Source organism: Pangasianodon hypophthalmus, chromosome 21 (genome assembly GCF_027358585.1).
Source record: "Pangasianodon hypophthalmus isolate fPanHyp1 chromosome 21, fPanHyp1.pri, whole genome shotgun sequence".
Classification (NCBI taxonomy): domain Eukaryota; kingdom Metazoa; phylum Chordata; class Actinopteri; order Siluriformes; family Pangasiidae; genus Pangasianodon; species Pangasianodon hypophthalmus.
This window is the reverse complement of record NC_069730.1, coordinates 8,055,856-8,069,259: the sequence shown is the minus strand read 5'-3', so window position 1 is coordinate 8,069,259 and position 13,404 is coordinate 8,055,856. Positions and strand designations below refer to the sequence as shown.

The 13,404-nt window shown below is 40.1% G+C and overlaps 6 non-coding genes across 6 annotated transcripts; all 6 read left to right on the top strand.

Moving 5' to 3' along the window:
• Window positions 1-1,260: 1,260 nt before the first annotated feature.
• On the top strand, window positions 1,261-1,379 carry LOC117595752 (5S ribosomal RNA). The gene has a single exon (XR_004576929.1). It is a non-coding gene; the product is annotated as a 5S ribosomal RNA (ribosomal RNA).
• Window positions 1,380-3,337: 1,958 nt separating this feature from the next.
• LOC117595751 (5S ribosomal RNA) lies at window positions 3,338-3,456 on the top strand. Its single transcript, XR_004576928.1, has one exon. It is a non-coding gene; the product is annotated as a 5S ribosomal RNA (ribosomal RNA).
• A 1,964-nt stretch (window positions 3,457-5,420) lies between these two features.
• Window positions 5,421-5,539, top strand: LOC117595749 (5S ribosomal RNA). The gene has a single exon (XR_004576926.1). It is a non-coding gene; the product is annotated as a 5S ribosomal RNA (ribosomal RNA).
• A 1,963-nt stretch (window positions 5,540-7,502) lies between these two features.
• LOC117595743 (5S ribosomal RNA) lies at window positions 7,503-7,621 on the top strand. The gene has a single exon (XR_004576920.1). It is a non-coding gene; the product is annotated as a 5S ribosomal RNA (ribosomal RNA).
• Window positions 7,622-9,596: 1,975 nt separating this feature from the next.
• Window positions 9,597-9,715, top strand: LOC117595747 (5S ribosomal RNA). Its single transcript, XR_004576924.2, has one exon. It is a non-coding gene; the product is annotated as a 5S ribosomal RNA (ribosomal RNA).
• Window positions 9,716-11,688: 1,973 nt separating this feature from the next.
• On the top strand, window positions 11,689-11,807 carry LOC128317169 (5S ribosomal RNA). Its single transcript, XR_008300699.1, has one exon. It is a non-coding gene; the product is annotated as a 5S ribosomal RNA (ribosomal RNA).
• Window positions 11,808-13,404: the final 1,597 nt, after the last annotated feature.

Genomic DNA, 13,404 nt, shown 5'->3' with positions numbered 1-13,404 from the left:
CCTATTCTGTCTCAATCACTCGCACGTACAAATGGATATTGCACATTTCTTCCTATTATGTACAGTATTCTTTTCTTTCTAGATATGTTCTATTCATACATGGACAGGAGATGCAAACCTGATTTCAGTGTAATCTTAGGATGACAAGAAACGTGTCCTATTCTATTTAATTCATTCTAAATGTACTCCGTAACTTTATTTATCGATTTAATTTGTAATTCATTTATTCGTTCACTAGTCGATTTATTTATTTATTTATTTATTTATTTATTTTCTATTCGTGTATTCCTTTTTTCTTTATTTATTTTGAAAACTTTTTGCTTTTTTTATTTTGTGTATACTTCCCTCATTTTCCCCCAATTTCTCCCTTTATTTTTTTCTGCATTTGCTCACCCGTATACTAATGTAGGTGCGTGCTTCTGACTGCTTTTATAGCGTGATGGCGCACCACCCTGAGCACGCGCTGTTTGTGCACATCATTGCGTCTTGAAGGCCATGAAAGCTCATTTCCGCAGATGGTCAGGGAGGCTCGGCATTCTGTGTGTTTTTCAGTGGTGTTTATCGCCGCCTTTTAATGCAGCTAATTTCAAAATATCCCACTGAAGTTTTCAGTTCAAGCCCTTGTGTAAGTCCCTCTTGATTGGCTCGTCTAGTGAACGCTGTAAATGCAGAGAGGGAGGGAAGGGAGAGAGATTGATTCATGCCGGCCCCACACTCCAGCTCAGTTGGTGGCGGTAATGCGCCCAACTCCTGAATCGACGTAAAACCCCAAAGAAGAAGAGAGCAGGCGCGTGTAGTTGTAGCGGCTAATTGATTTGTTGATTTGAACTGTTTTTCACACACTAATAATGGAAGCAAGAAAAGTATTGTGGAAGTAGTTGTAAATAGACTGTTGATAATCAGGCTTTCCGCTCTTGCAGCAATGGGATGTCTGATGTCAATTTCTTCTGTTCTTTTTCTCTTTTTTTTAAGGCGTATATGGCATTAGAATAAAGCGCGAAGCTAAAGATGCAATGTGCCTGTTGAAAATGTAGGGAAATAAAGACGAGCAAGCATGCAATAAAGTGGTCTGAAACCCATGAAGTGGAGAGCCATGTGTTCGTGCATGATTCGTTGGTTTGGACGAAGAGGTTTTACTCTCCGTACGACAGCACATTAGGAAGTGAGGGAGTATATATAAAAAAAAAAAAAAAAAAAAAAAAAAAAAACACTTGGTCTACAGCGTACACTTTAAATAGGCCGTAGCGCTGCTCGTCTCTCGCTTACGGCCATACCACCCTGAGCACGCCCGATCTCGTCCGATCTCGGAAGCTAAGCAGGGTCGGGCCTGGTTAGTACTTGGATGGGAGACCGCCTGGGAATACCAGGTGCTGTAAGCTTTTTCACCTCCACCTTCAGAGTCTCTGCTGCAACGTTTCAAACGCACAAACCCTTTCAACTTTCACCTAATTATTACTAGCTACACAAAGGCACTATGGAGAGACCCAGCTCACCAAATCTAAAACAAATCAATCGAATCAACAGAAATTTCTTTTCGAATCACTAAATTATTATCTTGCACACAGTTATTCACCTTGCCTTTATTTTTACGTCTTTCTTCCTTCATTCTTTTCATTAGGCATGTATTCCTTTAGACTTTTATGTCTCTATTTAGTTTTTTTCACTAACTTTTTTCTTTTGGTATAAAGTGATTCGTTCATGATGGTACATCAGTACGATGCATGTGCCGAGATAAGAGGGGCTTCTCATTGGAGATATGCGATAGTCACAGTTCTTGATCGAGTTACTCTTGTGATTATTGTTACTCTTAGTATTATCATTACGAGTAGTAGCGGTAAGGTATTACTATTGCAATAACACCTTTATTTATTGAGCATTGTCACTACATTGTGTCACCTTGCTCTGACAGTGCCACCTACTACATACTTCATTTGTCTATCTGCTACTGCAACTTTGCACGTTCACATTCCCTGCCACTTTACCTGGCAGCGGCGGATTGCTCTCTGTCACTGTCAATGGAAATTCTGCTATTCTGCGGTTTCATCGCCCTATCATTCGTGTGACTGTAGTGTCACTTTAGTAGTATTTGCACTAATAACCTATTCTGTCTCAATCACTCGCACGTACAAATGGATATTGCACATTTCTTCCTATTATGTACAGTATTCTTTTCTTTCTAGATATGTTCTATTCATACATGGACAGGAGATGCAAACCTGATTTCAGTGTAATCTTAGGATGACAAGAAACGTGTCCTATTCTATTTAATTCATTCTAAATGTACTCCGTAACTTTATTTATCGATTTAATTTGTAATTCATTTATTCGTTCACTAGTCGATTTATTTATTTATTTTCTATTCGTGTATTCCTTTTTTCTTTATTTATTTTGAAAACTTTTTGCTTTTTTTATTTTGTGTATACTTCCCTCATTTTCCCCCAATTTCTCCCTTTATTTTTTTCTGCATTTGCTCACCCGTATACTAATGCAGGTGCGTGCTTCTGACTGCTTTTATAGCGTGATGGCGCACCACCCTGAGCACGCGCTGTTTGTGCACATCATTGCGTCTTGAAGGCCATGAAAGCTCATTTCCGCAGATGGTCAGGGAGGCTCGGCATTCTGTGTGTTTTTCAGTGGTGTTTATCGCCGCCTTTTAATGCAGCTAATTTCAAAATATCCCACTGAAGTTTTCAGTTCAAGCCCTTGTGTAAGTCCCTCTTGATTGGCTCGTCTAGTGAACGCTGTAAATGCAGAGAGGGAGGGAAGGGAGAGAGATTGATTCATGCCGGCCCCACACTCCAGCTCAGTTGGTGGCGGTAATGCGCCCAACTCCTGAATCGACGTAAAACCCCAAAGAAGAAGAGAGCAGGCGCGTGTAGTTGTAGCGGCTAATTGATTTGTTGATTTGAACTGTTTTTCACACACTAATAATGGAAGCAAGAAAAGTATTGTGGAAGTAGTTGTAAATAGACTGTTGATAATCAGGCTTTCTGCTCTTGCAGCAATGGGATGTCTGATGTCAATTTCTTCTGTTCTTTTTCTCTTTTTTTTAAGGCGTATATGGCATTAGAATAAAGCGCGAAGCTAAAGATGCAATGTGCCTGTTGAAAATGTAGGGAAATAAAGACGAGCAAGCATGCAATAAAGTGGTCTGAAACCCATGAAGTGGAGAGCCATGTGTTCGTGCATGATTCGTTGGTTTGGACGAAGAGGTTTTACTCTCCGTACGACAGCACATTAGGAAGTGAGGGAGTATATATAAAAAAAAAAAAAATAAAAAAAAAACACTTGGTCTACAGCGTACACTTTAAATAGGCCGTAGCGCTGCTCGTCTCTCGCTTACGGCCATACCACCCTGAGCACGCCCGATCTCGTCCGATCTCGGAAGCTAAGCAGGGTCGGGCCTGGTTAGTACTTGGATGGGAGACCGCCTGGGAATACCAGGTGCTGTAAGCTTTTTCACCTCCACCTTCAGAGTCTCTGCTGCAACGTTTCAAACGCACAAACCCTTTCAACTTTCACCTAATTATTACTAGCTACACAAAGGCACTATGGAGAGACCCAGCTCACCAAATCTAAAACAAATCAATCGAATCAACAGAAATTTCTTTTCGAATCACTAAATTATTATCTTGCACACAGTTATTCACCTTGCCTTTATTTTTACGTCTTTCTTCCTTCATTCTTTTCATTAGGCATGTATTCCTTTAGACTTTTATGTCTCTATTTAGTTTTTTTCACTAACTTTTTTCTTTTGGTATAAAGTGATTCGTTCATGATGGTACATCAGTACGATGCATGTGCCGAGATAAGAGGGGCTTCTCATTGGAGATATGCGATAGTCACAGTTCTTGATCGAGTTACTCTTGTGATTATTGTTACTCTTAGTATTATCATTACGAGTAGTAGCGGTAAGGTATTACTATTGCAATAACACCTTTATTTATTGAGCATTGTCACTACATTGTGTCACCTTGCTCTGACAGTGCCACCTACTACATACTTCATTTGTCTATCTGCTACTGCAACTTTGCACGTTCACATTCCCTGCCACTTTACCTGGCAGCGGCGGATTGCTCTCTGTCACTGTCAGTGGAAATTCTGCTATTCTGCGGTTTCATCGCCCTATCATTCGTGTGACTGTAGTGTCACTTTAGTAGTATTTGCACTAATAACCTATTCTGTCTCAATCACTCGCACGTACAAATGGATATTGCACATTTCTTCCTATTATGTACAGTATTCTTTTCTTTCTAGATATGTTCTATTCATACATGGACAGGAGATGCAAACCTGATTTCAGTGTAATCTTAGGATGACAAGAAACGTGTCCTATTCTATTTAATTCATTCTAAATGTACTCCGTAACTTTATTTATCGATTTAATTTGTAATTCATTTATTCGTTCACTAGTCGATTTATTTATTTATTTTCTATTCGTGTATTCCTTTTTTCTTTATTTATTTTGAAAACTTTTTGCTTTTTTTATTTTGTGTATACTTCCCTCATTTTCCCCCAATTTCTCCCTTTATTTTTTTCTGCATTTGCTCACCCGTATACTAATGCAGGTGCGTGCTTCTGACTGCTTTTATAGCGTGATGGCGCACCACCCTGAGCACGCGCTGTTTGTGCACATCATTGCGTCTTGAAGGCCATGAAAGCTCATTTCCGCAGATGGTCAGGGAGGCTCGGCATTCTGTGTGTTTTTCAGTGGTGTTTATCGCCGCCTTTTAATGCAGCTAATTTCAAAATATCCCACTGAAGTTTTCAGTTCAAGCCCTTGTGTAAGTCCCTCTTGATTGGCTCGTCTAGTGAACGCTGTAAATGCAGAGAGGGAGGGAAGGGAGAGAGATTGATTCATGCCGGCCCCACACTCCAGCTCAGTTGGTGGCGGTAATGCGCCCAACTCCTGAATCGACGTAAAACCCCAAAGAAGAAGAGAGCAGGCGCGTGTAGTTGTAGCGGCTAATTGATTTGTTGATTTGAACTGTTTTTCACACACTAATAATGGAAGCAAGAAAAGTATTGTGGAAGTAGTTGTAAATAGACTGTTGATAATCAGGCTTTCTGCTCTTGCAGCAATGGGATGTCTGATGTCAATTTCTTCTGTTCTTTTTCTCTTTTTTTTAAGGCGTATATGGCATTAGAATAAAGCACGAAGCTAAAGATGCAATGTGCCTGTTGAAAATGTAGGGAAATAAAGACGAGCAAGCATGCAATAAAGTGGTCTGAAACCCATGAAGTGGAGAGCCATGTGTTCGTGCATGATTCGTTGGTTTGGACGAAGAGGTTTTACTCTCCGTACGACAGCACATTAGGAAGTGAGGGAGTATATAAAAAAAAAAAAAAAAAAAAAAAAAAAAAAAAACACTTGGTCTACAGCGTACACTTTAAATAGGACGTAGCGCTGCTCGTCTCTCGCTTACGGCCATACCACCCTGAGCACGCCCGATCTCGTCCGATCTCGGAAGCTAAGCAGGGTCGGGCCTGGTTAGTACTTGGATGGGAGACCGCCTGGGAATACCAGGTGCTGTAAGCTTTTTCACCTCCACCTTCAGAGTCTCTGCTGCAACGTTTCAAACGCACAAACCCTTTCAACTTTCACCTAATTATTACTAGCTACACAAAGGCACTATGGAGAGACCCAGCTCACCAAATCTAAAACAAATCTATCGAATCAACAGAAATTTCTTTTCGAATCACTAAATTATTATCTTGCACACAGTTATTCACCTTGCCTTTATTTTTACGTCTTTCTTCCTTCATTCTTTTCATTAGGTATGTATTCCTTTAGAGTTTTATGTCTCTATTTAGTTTTTTTCACTAACTTTTTTCTTTTGGTATAAAGTGATTCGTTCATGATGGTACATCAGTACGATGCATGTGCCGAGATAAGAGGGGCTTCTCATTGGAGATATGCGTTAGTCACAGTTCTTGATCGAGTTACTCTTGTGATTATTGTTACTCTTAGTATTATCATTACGAGTAGTAGCGGTAAGGTATTACTATTGCAATAACACCTTTATTTATTGAGCATTGTCACTACATTGTGTCACCTTGCTCTGACAGTGCCACCTACTACATACTTCATTTGTCTATCTGCTACTGCAACTTTGCACGTTCACATTCCCTGCCACTTTACCTGGCAGCGGCGGATTGCTCTCTGTCACTGTCAATGGAAATTCTGCTATTCTGCGGTTTCATCGCCCTATCATTCGTGTGACTGTAGTGTCACTTTAGTAGTATTTGCACTAATAACCTATTCTGTCTCAATCACTCGCACGTACAAATGGATATTGCACATTTCTTCCTATTATGTACAGTATTCTTTTCTTTCTAGATATGTTCTATTCATACATGGACAGGAGATGCAAACCTGATTTCAGTGTAATCTTAGGATGACAAGAAACGTGTCCTATTCTATTTAATTCATTCTAAATGTACTCCGTAACTTTATTTATCGATTTAATTTGTAATTCATTTATTCGTTCACTAGTCGATTTATTTATTTATTTATTTATTTTCTATTCGTGTATTCCTTTTTTCTTTATTTATTTTGAAAACTTTTTGCTTTTTTTATTTTGTGTATACTTCCCTCATTTTCCCCCAATTTCTCCCTTTATTTTTTTCTGCATTTGCTCACCCGTATACTAATGCAGGTGCGTGCTTCTGACTGCTTTTATAGCGTGATGGCGCACCACCCTGAGCACGCGCTGTTTGTGCACATCATTGCGTCTTGAAGGCCATGAAAGCTCATTTCCGCAGATGGTCAGGGAGGCTCGGCATTCTGTGTGTTTTTCAGTGGTGTTTATCGCCGCCTTTTAATGCAGCTAATTTCAAAATATCCCACTGAAGTTTTCAGTTCAAGCCCTTGTGTAAGTCCCTCTTGATTGGCTCGTCTAGTGAACGCTGTAAATGCAGAGAGGGAGGGAAGGGAGAGAGATTGATTCATGCCGGCCCCACACTCCAGCTCAGTTGGTGGCGGTAATGCGCCCAACTCCTGAATCGACGTAAAACCCCAAAGAAGAAGAGAGCAGGCGCGTGTAGTTGTAGCGGCTAATTGATTTGTTGATTTGAACTGTTTTTCACACACTAATAATGGAAGCAAGAAAAGTACTGTGGAAGTAGTTGTAAATAGACTGTTGATAATCAGGCTTTCTGCTCTTGCAGCAATGGGATGTCTGATGTCAATTTCTTCTGTTCTTTTTCTCTTTTTTTTAAGGCGTATATGGCATTAGAATAAAGCGCGAAGCTAAAGATGCAATGTGCCTGTTGAAAATGTAGGGAAATAAAGACGAGCAAGCATGCAATAAAGTGGTCTGAAACCCATGAAGTGGAGAGCCATGTGTTCGTGCATGATTCGTTGGTTTGGACGAAGAGGTTTTACTCTCCGTACGACAGCACATTAGGAAGTGAGGGAGTATATAAAAAAAAAAAAAAAAAAAAAAAACACTTGGTCTACAGCGTACACTTTAAATAGGACGTAGCGCTGCTCGTCTCTCGCTTACGGCCATACCACCCTGAGCACGCCCGATCTCGTCCGATCTCGGAAGCTAAGCAGGGTCGGGCCTGGTTAGTACTTGGATGGGAGACCGCCTGGGAATACCAGGTGCTGTAAGCTTTTTCACCTCCACCTTCAGAGTCTCTGCTGCAACGTTTCAAACGCACAAACCCTTTCAACTTTCACCTAATTATTACTAGCTACACAAAGGCACTATGGAGAGACCCAGCTCACCAAATCTAAAACAAATCTATCGAATCAACAGAAATTTCTTTTCGAATCACTAAATTATTATCTTGCACACAGTTATTCACCTTGCCTTTATTTTTACGTCTTTCTTCCTTCATTCTTTTCATTAGGTATGTATTCCTTTAGACTTTTATGTCTCTATTTAGTTTTTTTCACTAACTTTTTTCTTTTGGTATAAAGTGATTCGTTCATGATGGTACATCAGTACGATGCATGTGCCGAGATAAGAGGGGCTTCTCATTGGAGATATGCGTTAGTCACAGTTCTTGATCGAGTTACTCTTGTGATTATGGTTACTCTTAGTATTATCATTACGACTAGTAGCGGTAAGGTATTACTATTGCAATAACACCTTTATTTATTGAGCATTGTCACTACATTGTGTCACCTTGCTCTGACAGTGCCACCTACTACATACTTCATTTGTCTATCTGCTACTGCAACTTTGCACGTTCACATTCCCTGCCACTTTACCTGGCAGCGGCGGATTGCTCTCTGTCACTGTCAATGGAAATTCTGCTATTCTGCGGTTTCATCGCCCTATCATTCGTGTGACTGTAGTGTCACTTTAGTAGTATTTGCACTAATAACCTATTCTGTCTCAATCACTCGCACGTACAAATGGATATTGCACATTTCTTCCTATTATGTACAGTATTCTTTTCTTTCTAGATATGTTCTATTCATACATGGACAGGAGATGCAAACCTGATTTCAGTGTAATCTTAGGATGACAAGAAACGTGTCCTATTCTATTTAATTCATTCTAAATGTACTCCGTAACTTTATTTATCGATTTAATTTGTAATTCATTTATTCGTTCACTAGTCGATTTATTTATTTATTTATTTATTTTCTATTCGTGTATTCCTTTTTTCTTTATTTATTTTGAAAACTTTTTGCTTTTTTTATTTTGTGTATACTTCCCTCATTTTCCCCCAATTTCTCCCTTTATTTTTTTCTGCATTTGCTCACCCGTATACTAATGCAGGTGCGTGCTTCTGACTGCTTTTATAGCGTGATGGCGCACCACCCTGAGCACGCGCTGTTTGTGCACATCATTGCGTCTTGAAGGCCATGAAAGCTCATTTCCGCAGATGGTCAGGGAGGCTCGGCATTCTGTGTGTTTTTCAGTGGTGTTTATCGCCGCCTTTTAATGCAGCTAATTTCAAAATATCCCACTGAAGTTTTCAGTTCAAGCCCTTGTGTAAGTCCCTCTTGATAGGCTCGTCTAGTGAACGCTGTAAATGCAGAGAGGGAGGGAAGGGAGAGAGATTGATTCATGCCGGCCCCACACTCCAGCTCAGTTGGTGGCGGTAATGCGCCCAACTCCTGAATCGACGTAAAACCCCAAAGAAGAAGAGAGCAGGCGCGTGTAGTTGTAGCGGCTAATTGATTTGTTGATTTGAACTGTTTTTCACACACTAATAATGGAAGCAAGAAAAGTATTGTGGAAGTAGTTGTAAATAGACTGTTGATAATCAGGCTTTCCGCTCTTGCAGCAATGGGATGTCTGATGTCAATTTCTTCTGTTCTTTTTCTCTTTTTTTTAAGGCGTATATGGCATTAGAATAAAGCACGAAGCTAAAGATGCAATGTGCCTGTTGAAAATGTAGGGAAATAAAGACGAGCAAGCATGCAATAAAGTGGTCTGAAACCCATGAAGTGGAGAGCCATGTGTTCGTGCATGATTCGTTGGTTTGGACGAAGAGGTTTTACTCTCCGTACGACAGCACATTAGGAAGTGAGGGAGTCCAAAAAAAAAAACAAACAAACAAAAAAAACAAAAAAAACCACTTGGTCTACAGCGTACACTTTAAATAGGCCGTAGCGCTGCTCGTCTCTCGCTTACGGCCATACCACCCTGAGCACGCCCGATCTCGTCCGATCTCGGAAGCTAAGCAGGGTCGGGCCTGGTTAGTACTTGGATGGGAGACCGCCTGGGAATACCAGGTGCTGTAAGCTTTTTCACCTCCACCTTCAGAGTCTCTGCTGCAACGTTTCAAACGCACAAACACTTTCAACTTTCACCTAATTATTACTAGCTACACAAAGGCACTATGGAGAGACCCAGCTCACCAAATCTAAAACAAATCAGTCGAATCAACAGAAATTTCTTTTCGAATCACTAAATTATTATCTTGCACACAGTTATTCACCTTGCCTTTATTTTTACGTCTTTCTTCCTTCATTCTTTTCATTAGGCATGTATTCCTTTAGAGTTTTATGTCTCTATTTAGTTTTTTTCACTAACTTTTTTCTTTTGGTGTAAAGTGATTCGTTCATGATGGTACATCAGTACGATGCATGTGCCGAGATAAGAGGGGCTTCTCATTGGAGATATGCGTTAGTCACAGTTCTTGATCGAGTAACTCTTGTGATTATTGTTACTCTTAGTATTATCATTACGACTAGTAGCGGTAAGGTATTACTATTGCAATAACACCTTTATTTATTGAGCATTGTCACTACATTGTGTCACCTTGCTCTGACAGTGCCACCTACTACATACTTCATTTGTCTATCTGCTACTGCAACTTTGCACGTTCACATTCCCTGCCACTTTACCTGGCAGCGGCGGGTTGCTCTCTGTCACTGTCAATGGAAATTCTGCTATTCTGCGGTTTCATCGCCCTATCATTCGTGTGACTGTAGTGTCACTTTAGTAGTATTTGCACTAATAACCTATTCTGTCTCAATCACTCGCACGTACAAATGGATATTGCACATTTCTTCCTATTATGTACAGTATTCTTTTCTTTCTAGATATGTTCTATTCATACATGGACAGGAGATGCAAACCTGATTTCAGTGTAATCTTAGGATGACAAGAAACGTGTCCTATTCTATTTAATTCATTCTAAATGTACTCCGTAACTTTATTTATCGATTTAATTTGTAATTCATTTATTCGTTCACTAGTCGATTTATTTATTTATTTATTTATTTTCTATTCGTGTATTCCTTTTTTCTTTATTTATTTTGAAAACTTTTTGCTTTTTTTATTTTGTGTATACTTCCCTCATTTTCCCCCAATTTCTCCCTTTATTTTTTTCTGCATTTGCTCACCCGTATACTAATGCAGGTGCGTGCTTCTGACTGCTTTTATAGCGTGATGGCGCACCACCCTGAGCACGCGCTGTTTGTGCACATCATTGCGTCTTGAAGGCCATGAAAGCTCATTTCCGCAGATGGTCAGGGAGGCTCGGCATTCTGTGTGTTTTTCAGTGGTGTTTATCGCCGCCTTTTAATGCAGCTAATTTCAAAATATCCCACTGAAGTTTTCAGTTCAAGCCCTTGTGTAAGTCCCTCTTGATTGGCTCGTCTAGTGAACGCTGTAAATGCAGAGAGGGAGGGAAGGGAGAGAGATTGATTCATGCCGGCCCCACACTCCAGCTCAGTTGGTGGCGGTAATGCGCCCAACTCCTGAATCGACGTAAAACCCCAAAGAAGAAGAGAGCAGGCGCGTGTAGTTGTAGCGGCTAATTGATTTGTTGATTTGAACTGTTTTTCACACACTAATAATGGAAGCAAGAAAAGTATTGTGGAAGTAGTTGTAAATAGACTGTTGATAATCAGGCTTTCTGCTCTTGCAGCAATGGGATGTCTGATGTCAATTTCTTCTGTTCTTTTTCTCTTTTTTTTAAGGCGTATATGGCATTAGAATAAAGCACGAAGCTAAAGATGCAATGTGCCTGTTGAAAATGTAGGGAAATAAAGACGAGCAAGCATGCAATAAAGTGGTCTGAAACCCATGAAGTGGAGAGCCATGTGTTCGTGCATGATTCGTTGGTTTGGACGAAGAGGTTTTACTCTCCGTACGACAGCACATTAGGAAGTGAGGGAGTATATAAAAAAAAAAAAAAAAAAAAAAAAAAAAAAAAAACACTTGGTCTACAGCGTACACTTTAAATAGGACGTAGCGCTGCTCGTCTCTCGCTTACGGCCATACCAGCCTGAGCACGCCCGATCTCGTCCGATCTCGGAAGCTAAGCAGGGTCGGGCCTGGTTAGTACTTGGATGGGAGACCGCCTGGGAATACCAGGTGCTGTAAGCTTTTTCACCTCCACCTTCAGAGTCTCTGCTGCAACGTTTCAAACGCACAAACCCTTTCAACTTTCACCTAATTATTACTAGCTACACAAAGGCACTATGGAGAGACCCAGCTCACCAAATCTAAAACAAATCTATCGAATCAACAGAAATTTCTTTTCGAATCACTAAATTATTATCTTGCACACAGTTATTCACCTTGCCTTTATTTTTACGTCTTTCTTCCTTCATTCTTTTCATTAGGTATGTATTCCTTTAGAGTTTTATGTCTCTATTTAGTTTTTTTCACTAACTTTTTTCTTTTGGTATAAAGTGATTCGTTCATGATGGTACATCAGTACGATGCATGTGCCGAGATAAGAGGGGCTTCTCATTGGAGATATGCGTTAGTCACAGTTCTTGATCGAGTTACTCTTGTGATTATTGTTACTCTTAGTATTATCATTACGACTAGTAGCGGTAAGGTATTACTATTGCAATAACACCTTTATTTATTGAGCATTGTCACTACATTGTGTCACCTTGCTCTGACAGTGCCACCTACTACATACTTCATTTGTCTATCTGCTACTGCAACTTTGCACGTTCACATTCCCTGCCACTTTACCTGGCAGCGGCGGATTGCTCTCTGTCACTGTCAATGGAAATTCTGCTATTCTGCGGTTTCATCGCCCTATCATTCGTGTGACTGTAGTGTCACTTTAGTAGTATTTGCACTAATAACCTATTCTGTCTCAATCACTCGCACGTACAAATGGATATTGCACATTTCTTCCTATTATGTACAGTATTCTTTTCTTTCTAGATATGTTCTATTCATACATGGACAGGAGATGCAAACCTGATTTCAGTGTAATCTTAGGATGACAAGAAACGTGTCCTATTCTATTTAATTCATTCTAAATGTACTCCGTAACTTTATTTATCGATTTAATTTGTAATTCATTTATTCGTTCACTAGTCGATTTATTTATTTATTTATTTATTTTCTATTCGTGTATTCCTTTTTTCTTTATTTATTTTGAAAACTTTTTGCTTTTTTTATTTTGTGTATACTTCCCTCATTTTCCCCCAATTTCTCCCTTTATTTTTTTCTGCATTTGCTCACCCGTATACTAATGCAGGTGCGTGCTTCTGACTGCTTTTATAGCGTGATGGCGCACCACCCTGAGCACGCGCTGTTTGTGCACATCATTGCGTCTTGAAGGCCATGAAAGCTCATTTCCGCAGATGGTCAGGGAGGCTCGGCATTCTGTGTGTTTTTCAGTGGTGTTTATCGCCGCCTTTTAATGCAGCTAATTTCAAAATATCCCACTGAAGTTTTCAGTTCAAGCCCTTGTGTAAGTCCCTCTTGATAGGCTCGTCTAGTGAACGCTGTAAATGCAGAGAGGGAGGGAAGGGAGAGAGATTGATTCATGCCGGCCCCACACTCCAGCTCAGTTGGTGGCGGTAATGCGCCCAACTCCTGAATCGACGTAAAACCCCAAAGAAGAAGAGAGCAGGCGCGTGTAGTTGTAGCGGCTAATTGATTTGTTGATTTGAACTGTTTTTCACACACTAATAATGGAAGCAAGAAAAGTATTGTGGAAGTAGTTGTAAAT